The sequence below is a fragment of the Brienomyrus brachyistius genome, chromosome 21 (genome assembly GCF_023856365.1).
Source record: "Brienomyrus brachyistius isolate T26 chromosome 21, BBRACH_0.4, whole genome shotgun sequence".
NCBI lineage: Eukaryota > Metazoa > Chordata > Actinopteri > Osteoglossiformes > Mormyridae > Brienomyrus > Brienomyrus brachyistius.
This window is the reverse complement of record NC_064553.1, coordinates 16,594,779-16,607,159: the sequence shown is the minus strand read 5'-3', so window position 1 is coordinate 16,607,159 and position 12,381 is coordinate 16,594,779. Positions and strand designations below refer to the sequence as shown.

The 12,381-nt window shown below is 44.7% G+C and overlaps 1 protein-coding gene and 1 long non-coding RNA gene across 2 annotated transcripts in view; one reads left to right on the top strand and one right to left on the bottom strand.

The window, feature by feature from the left end:
- LOC125716703 (adhesion G protein-coupled receptor L2-like) overlaps window positions 1-12,381 on the top strand; it is a 167,773-nt gene that overhangs the window by 27,355 nt on the left and 128,037 nt on the right. The gene's annotated exons all lie outside the window — the stretch shown is intronic.
- Window positions 4,238-8,211, bottom strand: LOC125716705 (uncharacterized). The gene is made up of 2 exons (XR_007384390.1): window positions 7,994-8,211; window positions 4,238-4,495 (listed from the first exon to the last, which is right to left on the bottom strand). It is a non-coding gene; the product is annotated as an uncharacterized LOC125716705 (long non-coding RNA).

The window sequence follows — 12,381 nt, the reverse complement described above, 5'->3', positions numbered from 1 at the left end:
TATGTAGAGAGGGCTGTAAATTCAGGCCAGACATGCAAATGAACACGATATGAAACTTTTAAAAATGTAAGGACTACAATGCTTCTATGGTAAGTTTTTTTTGATTTTATGTTTTAGTTTTTAGTTGCAAAATACTTAATACACTCGTGAATATTAACGCCTCATTTGCGAAAGGAACTTCGTCGCCGGCTTCATCAACCCCTTGTTGACGTTGTCGAGATCCGCTGATCGGAGAATGTGTCCGGAAACCCTGCCACGTGGGAGAAACCCGGAGGCTCGTTCTCTCAACCGTGCACGCGGGACACCCTCTGTTATTTCCGACATGTAATGATTTGTCCCCACGTCCCTGTACAGCTCATTGAAAATCCTAGCTTACAGTGTAACGATGAGATAAAGTTTCATTAGCTGGAAGAGAGGTGGCTAATTGTTTACATGTCGACAAATCCCGTGATCTATAGAGCCGTACACAGATACAGCCGTAACGAGTCCGTCTGACGCACGAGAAACATTCAAAACATTCAAAACATCCACAAGCGGTGATTTACCGGCGCTCTTCAAGTGGCAGGAGCATTATAATATCTCTGCTGAATGTCTTTGCTGATTATACTTGATAGAAGCTTTTTAGGGGTTAAAAGGGTGACTAAAAGGCTTTTTTTTTTATACGATAAGTGCAGCCCCGACAAAGGAACTCCAATGTGCGACACCTTTACACCGTTATAATATCGTGCGCTTCTGCTTAATAAGGAGGCCTGACCTTGTGTACTCCTGGGAGGGCATGTTTACAGAGGCTGTGCACCACTTGCAGTTATTAATCAGCAGTACTATGTAAAGTAGCTTCACCAGATTTGATTGTTTGCCTTTTAATCTGAAATAAATGAGGATGTGTGTTTGTACAGTGGAGAAGCCAGATGCCAAGAGTTCGCAATCCGGAGCCTCTGATCCTATTGTGAACCTCCCAGATAAACCAAGTCATTAAAATAATCTCAACAGAAAGCAGTCACTTAGTTGTTATAATTAACTGTGCTAAGTGCCTTCTGCATGAGTGGGTCCCTGTTTGCGAGATGATATTACATTATACTGAGTTTTTTTTTTTTTGTTATCGTGGTCTCAGGTCTTGCTGCCTTTAATCAGATAACTGTGTGATGAGGTAGTCTGTTGATCAATGAAATTTCCTGAAAGCACATCAGATTTGTTCTGAAATGCATCAATCTGCAGCAGGCTTCCTTTGTGTGTTTAAGTATCGTCGCTGTTAAACGGCCTTTTCTGATTTTTAGCAGTGGCTTGTCTGAGAGGAGCTCCTTAATGAATGTTAATTATTCAAATACGCTTTATTTTCCTTTTTGAAAATTCAACTGTTTCATGTCACAAAAATAAGCGCAGATCAGAAAGGAGTTTTCACGCCTGACCTAGAGAGATAAAATTTCAAAAATGTGATAATGTTTAAACTTTCAAAACCCTCATGGTAAACAAGGCTGATAAGATAAAATAAGTCCCTCAAGTTTGCGAAGAACATCAATGTTTTCAAACCTAACAAGATGTGCATGACTGCAAAGAGCTATAATGTAACTTAGTGAAACTAAGAATTTTGAGCTGAGCTGAATTTTGTGACGGCTATCAAGCCCCTTGTCGTTTGACATGCATCCTGATGCCTCGATGTACCGTGGAAGAAATGTAAGACAGCTTGTCTCTCTTAGCGCAGAAATCCGCGCGCGCCCCGCCCTTTGCACCGATTGGCTGGCTCGTTTTGATTCCATGTCCCTTTCGTTGTTCATTTGCAGTTCTTTGGTTAATTCACGGGGCCTTCTGTGTCATTTAATCAATGGTGTTTGTAGGAGTTAAAAATACAATTAAGAGTCTCGGGAATATTCCACCAGCTGAATTGTTCCGCTCTGGATCGGCGGGTGAATCGTTCCCGCCAGTCGCTCGCGCAGTGACCTTGTGTCTCTGTTGCCGGGTGGCTGTGCCCTCAAAATAAGGTACTTGCAACCAAACCCGTCACTAAATCCACACTGACTGATCCCCCTGGCATCCATGTTTTTCTTGTGCCGAAATCAATATCTAAAGTAAAATCTGTAAGGAGTTAGCTGTAAGCCGGTTTAAGCTAGTTTAATGAAGGTTAAATGCGCCGCAATCGTGGAAATATAGGGCATAGCTCGCCACAGATGCGGAATAATATCCAGCGTGGAAGCTATCACATGCTAAGTGGTAATATGTGGATCGATACGGGACGCCGGGCCCCCGACCGTCGTAACAGCAACGTAATTACTGCGGGAGGTTTCATAAATGTTTGAGGATAGTTTTACAGGTTTGCTGCGGAGACAGGAATTAAGGGAGTAACCTCAGTTAACGTTCAGCTTGTTACATGTCCTTCCTCTCACTATAACCTACTGTGGTCTGGATCTCATAAACGTTACCCTGCCTTGTAACTCGAGGACGTATCGCTGGATGGCTAGATCACGTAAAAATGGAGGCTGGTAATTTCCACGTTTTCTTCTGCATCTAGCCCCGGCTCCTTGTTAAAACACACTAAATGACATCCTTACTTTAGCTCAAAGTGCCGGGAGACGTCCGGCCCGAGCCCGTGACGGCTGGCTGCCCTGCATACGGGGTTCCTTCTGTTTCATATTTACGGTGAACGGTCTGCCGTAAACATGATGGTGCAGAATGACGAACCCTCTTCATCACCCACGTGGCAGTTTGCAGATAAGCAGCCGGGGGATGATTCTTCAGAGTGTCCCTCTCGGTGCGGCAGCAGCGGCGGTATTGTGGGCAGAGTGTGGCCTGACACACGGGATGTGGGTTCGGATCCCCTCTTGGTTCTGTGAGATTCCCTCTGGGTATTCTGGGTTCCTCCTGCAGTCCTAAGACAATGCATTTGTAAGGCGATTTGTGTCTCAGAATTGCCCTGTGTGTGTGTGTGTGTGTGTGTGTGTGTGTGTGTGTGTGTGTGTGTGTGTGTGTGTATTAAAATATATACATACATTATAAAAATGTGTAAATGCAAAAAACTTGAAAATGCCAAAAGTATTTTGTTTGGTTACATATGGTTAAGATTAAGGCTGAGTAGGAGTTAAGGGTGTCATGTTTGGGATTAGAGTTTTTAAAAATGAATGGAGAATATGTGTGTATGTGTGTACATGTGTATGTGCGTGTGTGTGTATGTGCGTGTGTGTGTATGTGTGTGCATGTGCATGTGTGCATGTGCGTTTGTGTGTATGTATATGTGTGTATGTATATGTGTGTATGTATGTGTGTATGTATGTGTGTGTGTATGTATGTGTGTGTATGTATGTGCGTGTGTGTGTATGTGCGTGTGTGTGTATGTGCGTGCGTGTGTGTGTATGTGCGTGTGTGTGTATGTGTGTGTGTGTGTATGTGCGTGTGTGTGTATGTTCGTGTGTGTGTATGTGCGTGTGTGTGTATGTATGTGTGTGCGTGTTCGCACCCTGCCTCATGCCCTGTGTGTCTGAGGATTGGCTTCAGGCTGCCTGCAGTCCTGCTTTGGATAAGCCGTTCTGGGAAAATGAATGTAGCTCCACTTAACACTCGCGGCCGAAAGGAGCCGTGAAATATTCAGATATGCTGAATGGTGTGCATTTTCCCACCAGAACCACCAGGAAACTCACTCCGCTCCACAGAGCGCTCCCTAAATCCTGAGACTTAGGGAACCGGAATGAAAATGAAATTGTCTCTGGGGATCTTGGAATAAAACCATTAATGTAAAGGGAAGAACAGAATGACGGGAATGGCAGGGCAAGAAAAGGAGGGGGAGGTGTCAGGCGGAGGCGGACACGAGGAGGGGGCCACGCGTGTCAGACGCCGGACTTCTCACGCGGACGCGGAATGAGGGGCGCTGGGTCTCCCGTGACATTACTGAGACACAGGGAGCCTCTTCGCAGACGTGGATCAAGACGCTTCCGTTCGCTCACTTAGTTTTTAGAATGTTTCCATCCATCATCATTTTTTATGCATTTGAAAATCATAAATAATGTGTTTAATTTATGGGATTCATATGCCCTAAACCGGAATCCGATTTATATTTCAAATCCTGAATGTACTGCAGGGTATGGAACATAAAAACTGAAGTTAATCGTCGTGTGTGTGTGGCAGAGGGCAGTCCTTGCGAAGTTCGTCATGGGTTAGCACCCCCCCCCTCCCCCCCCAGTGACACCCGGCCACTCGGGAGGTGTGATGGAAACCTGAAGAAGAAACAGCCGGTCACATTCCACACCTTCCATTGATGTGGCATTTTATTGAGCAGGCGACACTGAGGTCATTTCCACGTACTTATTGATGGTTTTCATCAGGGGGGTGGTGTGAGGGGGCTTGGGTGGTCTCTGGGTGGGACAGACGCGGGCTGTGGGGCTGTGGGGCTGTGGGTGCGGGCCCCTACACTGGAGGCTCGTACGTTTGGCAAACCGCAAATTCAGCCGGGGCTCCTGCTCCTTAGCACAACTGCAGGGGCTCTGACTGTGACTGCAGAAGCATGATGATCCTGAGAAGGAAACACGCATCATGTGACCATGTTATGCTTAACCACACAATAACAGGGCGAACACACACACACACACACACACACACACACACACACACACACGTACATGCCAGCAAACAGGAGGGCACAAGGGGGGTCGACACGCTGAAATAAAACACATTCAATCTTCTGTAGATTTCATCTCTGTATGAAGAACGCTCCCCCCCTTCACAAAAGCACAACAGGGATCTCCTTCAGCTGGAGAATCTTGTTGTAATCAGGGGTTATTTTTGCTGTTATTGACTGGGCCTGGATGAGGGGCTTTGGTGCTGCTTATTTGCGGTGGAAGGCCGAGAATCTGTCCCTTTGAAGTGGTTCAGCCGATTAAAACGGAAAGAAGCAAAGGCTGCGCCGAGACAGACGACGGCCACCGGATTTCAGCCAAACGAGCGTCCTGGAAACGCAGCTCGTAAGCACATTTCCGTGAGGCCGCACAAGTATTTACCGTATTTACTGTAATATTAAGCTGTGTACATTTCACATTGTTATGCACATTTATTATTTGGTGATGGCCACATTTGGAATCCATTCTTTTACTTAGTAATACCTTAATATTTTATGCCTTAAACAAAAAGGACAAAAAATATATTTTCCTCATAACAAATCATTGTGTCTCATATCTGCCCCCCCCATAATAAATATTCTGAAGAAGTGTATTTTTTCAGTAAATGTAGTTCATTCTGTAAAGATGAGAATTAAAAGGAAAAACATGTATTTACTGTATTTTATACGATAATTTACTGCAGACTTTGGGGCTGAAATGCCCATGACTTTTAGTATTTCTTGTATGGAAATAGCTGCATGCATTTTAATTCAGTCTTGGGGGGGGTAGTCATTTCTGCAGACATTTACACCCCTGTCCTGAATGCAGAGTGCAAATTAGAAATAGCTGTTGGATGAGCTCATTAAAAATGGCGCCCCCTATAGGCAGGGCAGAACTGGCCAAAGGGGCCATTTTCTGGATGGGTCGATGGATATGTTGGGACCCCCCCCCAGCCGCCCACTCACTGGTTGTGAAAACATTTAACCCAGAATCCAAGGGCGATTCTACATCCCAATCTGAGAACACAGCTCAATCTATAAAAATAGCTCAAATATGTGGACAGGATATTGGCTCGCTTGCTTTTTGTTCAACTTCAGCGCATATTAAGAATTCCTGTGGAAATATGTGAAGTTCATTTGTTAAAACAACCCACAACAAGGTCAGCACACAGTGCCGTGCGAGTTGTGCTGTGACAGACAGGAAGACCCCACTGACGTTCTGGGACTACTAGGGTTCAGCTGAGAGGCTGGATCCCAGAAGAGAGAGAATCCTGAGTATTTAGAACTCAGAAGTGTCGCCCTCTAGTGGACAGGTTGACTCCTAACCAAATATGACCTCTACTTTTCAGCCATCATCATTTATCCAATTCAGGGTCACAGTGAGCCTGAAGTCTGTTCCAGGAATCCTGGGGCATAAGGCAGGGATACCCTGAGCAGGACGTCAGCCTATCGCAGGGGACACATTGGGCAGGGCATCAGTCAATCGCACGGCACGAGGCAGGGGACACCCTGGGCAGGACGTCAGCCTATCGCAGGGGACACCCTGGGCAGGACGTCAGCCTATCGCAGGGCACGAGGCAGGGGACACCCTGGGCAGGACGTCAGCCTATTGCAGGGGACACATTGGGCAGGACGTCAGCCTATTGCAGGGCACGAGGCAGGGGACACCCTGGGCAGGGCATCAGCCAATCGCACGGCATGAGGCAGGGGACACCCTGGACAGGACATCAGCCTATCGCAGGGCCCGAGGTGGGGACACCTTGGGCAGGAAGTCAGCCAATAGCAGGATACACACTCATGAACACAGTAAGGGACATTCATAAACACCAATTCACACAAATCGCATGGCTTCTGCTAGGTGAGCATTAGGGTTTAACTAACTGCCTGTTGCCCGCAGTAATTGCTGGATGGACTGCTGTGAGGTTAACACCATGTGGGCCATAAGTGTAAATGCAGATGTAGGATCTCCCCCCTTTCGAGATGATAACAGCGGCTGTAAAATCTGGATCAGCTCAGGGGACTGAGCTTAACGTACAATACAGAGGGTTCTTTCCTGACTTCCAGGAACTTTGCTCTGCAACATTTCTCATACAAGTGTTCTAGCATCCATTTTTCGAATAACTGCTTGTCCTGTCTGTGGGGAAGCACAGCTTGACAGGACGATATGAACGCCTGGCTGAAGCCCCATTCCCCTGGAGGAGTCTCACATGAGCTCACCGAAAAGAAAATGCACATTTAAATCATTCTAACATCCCTGCTCCTGGCACCCAAAAACAGCAAACAGCAAAATAATTAAGCAATTAATTTTAAGGGGTGATGGGATACAAAGATTTTAAGCGAGCCATAAAAAATGACTGCCATCCCAAGTGCGATCAGCCGTGCAAAACAATGCGGAGAGTACAGCCCGGCCACCAGCAAACGAAGTGTGAAGAATATATAATCTCAGTTTTGTCCCCTTCGTAACGTTTTATCGGACACTGATTCGCGGCGCACCACTGTCACTGGCAGACAAATGCCACAAAGTGGTCAATTTGATTCGGTGTTTACCATCGCAAGAAGAAAAAAACCTTTTCTTTATTTCCCGAGGTGTGACTTTGATTTTGTCTACCAGCTGACGAAACACGATACGATTAAAATGTAAGAAATAATATATCTTCATTCGCCTTGTTCCTGAGCTGGCAAAGCTCCATTCACTAAATTTTATTCCCACTACCCGGTGCCATTGTAATGAAAAAATCACGGCCGGTATAAAAGCACAGCGATTACGGCGAGACTAAATAGAAACGAACTCGCGATAAATTATAGATACCATAAAACGGGGCATATGGGAGGAAATGCATCTGTTATATGTAATCTGGACAATGATAAAAAACTTACAATGTTATATAACTTAACAGAAGGTTTGCATTTTCAAGATTAATTTCAAACGTATAATTCAAGTCGGCAGCAAAGGTTTCAACGATAAACTGTAAAATGCTGCTTATAATGTTATATAATGCCATATGGAGATTGCATCTACAACTTTAGTGAGTAAAATCAAACAGAGAACAGGTTAGACGATGTTTAAAAGGCAGCAACAGTTTCGTGAATAATATTGAAAATAAAGCTTAACTTGACATAAGGATCGCACCTACAGCTTCAGTAAGTAAAAACGGGTAAGTCGGTGTTTAAAAGGCGGCAATAGATTTATCGATATCTTTTCATTGTTTCATCTGGTAAATAAAACATCCAATGTCATACAACTTATTCGAAGGACTGCATCTACAACTTCAAGAAATAAATTTCAAACTTAACATCAAAATCGATGTTTAACGAGCAAATAGTTATCTTAATAGTTAATAGTATTGAAAATAAAACTTAGTGTTAAGTTATATAACAGAAGGACTGCAGGCAATTTGGTATTTAAATGAGACCAACCTTGTGACATTCAGCATACTGTAACCTGGATGAAACAGGTGCACAGATGTGTCTTACTCTGTTATCCGTGAGCGTGAGAAAGCCGCAGTACTAATAGGGAAAAATTAAATCCATATTTTTAGCGACCCAGCTGGAGCTGGGCTCAGTTTTTATTTATTTTTTCCCTTGAAGTCCTTTGGGTCAGACTGCGCTTTAACATTTGGACATGCTAATCTTAATACAGGCGAATGGGGAATTCCTGACGGATGACCGGCAGCTGGGCCAGGAACACGACTTCCGGTTTAGGCGAAGGCGGGGCTCAGTCACGCACTATGTCTGACATCTCACTCCATACATTCCCGGGCAAAGACAGAGACACTGAGCAGTTACTCAAAGTCTTGCACTGTACATTTTCCCCACGGTCTTAAAATTAAATTCTTTGAATTAAACTCCATCCCATCCAGGGTGTACCCCAGCCCTGTGTGTTCTGGGATATGTTCCAGTCCCTCGTGCCACCCCCCCCGCGATCCTGACCGGGGTAAGTGGTTAGAAGATGGATGGATGAAATTAAACTTCGTAAAGCCTCTTTGTTAATATGAGAGTTCAAAGGCTCATTCAGGAGAAGTTTAAATTAGTTTTTACTTTGAGATACTTGTGGTTATGGCCACACACTTGACACCTGAATATTGCTGGTTCGAGTCTCCCATGAGCCATGGCACTGCACCCTTCAGGACCGGTTCTCGGCCGATGAAGCTGTCAAGCGTCGGCTCACTTCATATAGAAGTACAAACTAAGCAGCCAAATTACAAACGCTTTCCATAATTGTATTCAATATGTTTTCATTATGCTTATATATCTGGCAGCCCATTGATCTCATGCCAGTAGACTGGAACAGATGGCACTGGTTACCAATAATAATTTTCATTCTTATCTCACATCTTCTGCTTCCTGATTTATCGTTTCCCACAGACAGAATCACGCAAGTTTGTCTCTTTGCTGCTTTGACATGTAGATCATGTTTCTAGTTTTTTCAGTGGTGGAATCTCAGGATATATTGTTTTATATATATATTTAATATCTAATATATAATAGCGGAATAATGATTTAATTTTAGATATCATAATTGCCATATGAATGCCTTTTGTATGGAGAAATAGAATTTCATTTTTCTTTTTACGAATGAACAAACGCACTAAATATATCCATCGCCCTCGGATAATCCCATGCAGGGCTGCAGTCGGCCTGGAAGGCATCCAGCCCGGCACGGGGCAAAGACACGGGCGGCTCAGAAACAGCAGTCCAGCCCAACTGCATGTCCTTGGACTGTGGGAGGAAACCCGGGGAGGGGGGGGGGGGGTGGCAGAGGCGGGGCAGGAGGAGTAAAACCTTCATCTCAGGAGGTCACAGCTGTGCTCTGAGCTGCTACAGTACTACAGATAACTCTCAAACGAGCGCTTCACTTTACCCAGCTACTCTCCATGATAAACGTCAATCGTCCCTCATTTCCTGCACTTCAAAGTAACTGTATATGTAACTGTTAAATATTTGTCCCATGAAGTTTCATCATTGCATCAGCAGTAAACCTAACACTGTGAACCCTTTTTTGTATGGGCCGGGTCAAGTCTGCAGTCAGTGCATTGCTTTAATTTATCATTGTAGCAAAAAAATGACAATTGGACAAATAGCCTGAAAAAAATGTAATTGAGTAATACTGCCTTTTTACATTTATGCATGTCAGAAACGCATGTGGAAGCCTTGTAGCTGGTCACCAATGCTTCGTCTGTGATCATCATCTGGTTGGCCAGCCCCGTGTAGGAGGGCGTTCAGATACAGTACTTAACATGTTTTCGGTGAAATCCCACAAATAACTGAAGGATGTTCCACATCTATCATTTTTATTCAACTTTAGCAGTTATATGATGGGGTCATATGATAAGAATCAAATGATTCTAGTCTACTGGGTCATACTATCATAGCAAAACACAACGGATAAGAACTTTCTTAGGAGTATCAATAGCATCAGAAGACTGAGAATGAGTTTAGCTTCCAAACAAAATATCACTTGTATCTGCCATTCGTGCCCTAATATGAGTCATAGACACCTTGCTTTCAGGTTTATGTATCACCAAAGTAATAGTCATGTTAAGCGAAAGGGGCAAGGTAAGTACAGGATGAGCGGCCCGGTTCTGGGCCCTGACCAAGTGCCTTCCCTGATGGCTGTAAGACCTGCCTTGAAAGCACCAGGCCTTTGTGCTTTTTTACGAGAACAAGCTGACCTTCACGGCCAAAAGGCAGCATTTAAATCAAAAAGGACGCAAGCTGGGCTACATCCTCCTACCAGCTGCGTCGGTATGTGATTCATCACTTTGATAAAGGCTGTAACAGTGCAAACCTCAGACTGACACGTTCCATAGGTGGTGAATGTAAAGGCAGAGAACTACCAGGCTGGTCTCTGAAGATTTTCATTCAAGGGTTAAGATAGCCCTACGACAAGAATCATCTGCGTCTGCATAACACCCTCTGAGCCTGTGCTTGATTACATCTATCTCAGCTGAGTTGGGATAACATCAAGAATCAATCATTATGAGTCTATAATTTATGTTGGTTATATGGTATAGGATTAAGTGCACAGTTTAATGATTTATGTCTAGTAGCTAATTCAATCAATTAACATGAATATGGATTTTTTTTTTCTTTTGTCAATTAATTAATATTTCTAGCAGAAGCATCCTGAGTTGGCAAGGCCCAGTGGTGGAGATGTCAATACGGCTCTAATGACATTGTGTGAGCTTTGTCTCTGGCCATCATAAATTTGCTTTTAAGGAAGCACATCACTGCTGCTTTCTGGAGGCATGGATTTGTTGGCTAGTTTCTCTGTGAGTCTTAGACAGCAACTATACTGGAGAGATATCTTGGGCTGTTCTCGTCAATTATATTTCACAAGTATACGTTGACCTTGCCATGGACACCGCATTATCACTGAGTGTACCCCCGTCGAGCTGACTGAGAATTAGGCTGCATCTGGCCTTAGCCAGCTTACACCGCGCACGACACCCACACCAGGTGGCTCGAAGGGCATGTATTAAACTCATGGATCCCCATAGTAAAATAGTTCCTCATAAAGATCAGCTTTTGTTGGGCAGATGCACAAATCCTAAGCGACGGAAACCATCAGCTCCTGCTTCAGCTCTCCAACGCAGGTATAGCATGATTAAAAAAAAAAAAAACGATTCTTCATTGCAGCAGATAGATTCACTGTATATGGTGATTTGGAGGATGGAATAGAGGGGATTTCGTGTGGTCATCCTCATTGGCCTGACTGGTGGGCAGGCAGGACATTAAACAAAGATAGGCTTTGCCCCCCCCCCCCCCCCAACTTAACCGAGCAGGTTGTAAAACCCCGGAGATCCTGACTGCTGCTACTGAACTCTGCCTCGAAGCACCCAGGACAAACATACATTAAAGCATTTATTACAGGTGAGTCGGGGGGCTCGTCCCCAACCTCTCCCCTCCCCCAAACCATCCACACCTCTTCACAAAAAACTGCTGCCGCTTATTTCATATCTGGGGAAATTCCTGAAGGGGATTCATGTCAGACGTCTCTTCTACGCTCTACGGCCAGTTATTAAGAGCCGGGGGTTCTGGCTCTCACCCCGTGTGACACAGTAACTAAACAGTAGCCAAAAGCTTTCAGTATAATTCTACTTACAGCTTTTAGATCAGCTATTTAATACAGTCAAGACATTTTATTAGAGTTTTTTTTTATTACTTGGGGCTGACTGGTGGAATTACACGTTGGATCCCTTTCAGCGATCGACCACACAGTTCTCATAAATGGAGTTTATTTAGAGTAGCCGGTTTTAAGTAACGGCAGCCCATTTACGCAAACAGAATTCGTATTAACGGCGGTATTTTTAGGGAGTTTATTTATGCCCGTGTCAGGGTGGTGTGCTGATGACGGCCACACGTGGCAGTTAATTATCCTCAGAAAGGTGAGATGCAGGTGGAGGACGCGCAGACCTCTTAGTGTGCAGTTGGGCTGCAGTATTATGAGTAAGCCTAAGTTAGACTTAAGATTGGCACTCCACACTAAGACAGAGAGGGTATTAAAATGTCAACCCCCTCCCAAAAAGACTGTCAAGTGTCTACAAACGCACTTTATTTAAAATGCATCACACAGCCACTTGTTTGAATGGCGATGGATCCAGGGGATGTGGGAAATATCAGGAAATGACCTCTAAAACGACGCAGGTTCGCGCTGAGTGATCTCCGACAGTCTCAGGGGGACACCTCCATTTTCAGGGGCCAAAACCGCCCCACGCATCAACGTGCCCCATGCGGGTCACTCAGCTGTGAGTCCCGACCGCTTTAGAGAGCCTGGTACTCTAAATATTTTATTACCCTGCGCT